Here is a 2,179-nt window from a genome sequence, read left to right as displayed (position 1 = left end):
TCGGAGGCGCCCCAGGAATGACGCCGGGGGGCCGATCGCCGGGCGTGGAGCCCCTTCTGGGGTGGGAGGCAGCCCGGTGCGCAAAGAGGGGGTTCGAGGTGAGGCAGCCGGGAGAAGGCAGGCCCTGCTGAGAGCGGAAACTTGCAGGAGCTGCCCAGAAGGTCGGCTGGCGCTGGAGTTGGGGACCCTGCAGGGGCACAGTGGGGCCGGGGGCGTCCCAGCTGCCCGTGGCTAGCGCTGCAGGCGCTCTCCTACGGCCCCAGGTGGTCCCCACGCCTTCCTCCGCCAGCTCAGGATTGCAGAGAGCCAGCGACCCCTCCAGCTTGGCAAACTCCCGCTCTCCAGGAGCTGGCGTCCGTGCGCTGGAGTGTGTGTGTGTGTGTGTGTGTGTGTGTGTGTGTGTGTGTGTGTGTGTGTGTTGTGTGTGTGTTTGTGTGGTGTGACTCAGAAACCAACCCCAGCTAGCCTTGGAGGACCGAGGCAGGTACGAAAGGCTTGAACCACACACCAGGCGCCAGCCCGGCCTCTCTTCGGGATTCCTCGGCAGCGCCGCGCCCCCAGTCCGGGAGTCAGATGCGTTAGGATAAGTTTCCAGGCGCGTGCCTGCGACCTGCACCTCCGGACCGAGAAACTCAGCCACTTCCACCCAGGGAAGAGAGAAGGGAGACGCGGCATAATCAGGCACGCAGTGATACTGCTTTACAGCGCCTGGAGGTTTCGCAGCATCTTTAATGAGCTAGGAAACAAGTCCTTTAAGAGCGTTTAAAAGCGAGGGCCGCGGCCCAATTTGCAAGACAGGAGATCACGTGCCAACTCCTTGGATACCAGAGGAGGTGGGCGAGAGGGAGGGGTGCGGGCAGGTTTGGTGTAAAGGAACGATAGAACGGGTGGTGGTGGTGGTGGTAGGTGTTTTTGCAGAGGAAAAACTATGGGTTTCTTCTGTTAAAGTTAGTTTAACTTGATTTGGAAAAGCATTTCCCCAAAAGGCAACATCTTTCTTCTAGAGAGAGAGACTCATGTTGCTAAGAAAATCGAAAGAATTTCTGCTAAAGCAGCTGGCGCTGCTCTATGGAGGATGATTAGCTCTCGGGCTGCTTTTGGGCAGCGAGCTCCTCTTAGTGCAGTGGAATTGTATGGTGGGGAAAGGGAGATTATTTGAAGTATTGATTTCTTCTTCCAGTGGTGCGGTATGAACTTTAAGATAAAGTAGAGAAACAAACGAGAGATGTACATCATTAGGGGAAGGTGCCGTCAAATGCTACTGAGGCTCTGCTGTCTAGTGGGAAATGCAGCCAGAGCAGGGAGGCTCACCAGGCTTTGAGGGTTCCAAAGCTGCCACAATCACTATTTGAGGGGACGAAGGATGTGCAGTTTGTGCTTCGGGCCTTGCTGGTCTCCAGGTTGCATTTTCAGCGTCTGGGCATGAGGAAACCTGTCTTGACTATTCCTAGGAAGAGAAAGGATAAAACAAAGGCAATAGGCTAAATCCCATCTCGGACTCAGGCAGAGCTGCTGGGGTTGGGGGGTAGTGGTGTCTGGGCCAAATTTGAAAGAGTGAGGCTTATTCATGATTTTACCTGAATTCCTGCCAAAAAGCTTACAAATGCTCCAATCCCTAAAATAGCAATGTTCTTCAAATATAATTTGTTTACTCTACCTCAATTAAAAATAAAACCCTGTTCCTAGTGTTATAAAGTGCTTATGAAGGTAAGGGTTGACTACTAAAAAAAAAAAAAAATCAAGCTTTTTATTTCTAGATCAATAGGATGTGCTCTCAACATCTAATACCATGTAAAAGGAGCCTTTTACAACGTCAATAGCAGGCAGGCAAGCCTCCCTAAGAAGATCTTTTCCTGGAATCACAAGGCATTTTGATTACTTTCATTTCCACAAGAAACATGATTATGACACCTCTCGTTATAAACAAGCAAGTGAAAAAAATAATGAAGATAGAGGCTCTTGATATATAGGCCTGGAAATCTGGAAACAACTGGAGCATTTATTCATTACTAAAACACGCAAACAAAAACAAACAAACACAAAGCCAGCCACGAATCATTGTTGACTGAAGGTTTTTAGTTATTCTGTGACATTTCATTATTATAGCTGGGGGTGGGGGGGATTTTTTTTTTTTTTTTTTTTTTGGAAAGGGCCCAATTGTGTTTTAGAGGAACGAACA

This window comes from Fukomys damarensis, unplaced genomic scaffold (assembly GCF_012274545.1).
Source record: "Fukomys damarensis isolate Sample0158 unplaced genomic scaffold, DMR_v1.0_HiC HiC_scaffold_35, whole genome shotgun sequence".
NCBI lineage: Eukaryota > Metazoa > Chordata > Mammalia > Rodentia > Bathyergidae > Fukomys > Fukomys damarensis.
This window is presented reverse-complemented; position numbering follows the sequence as displayed.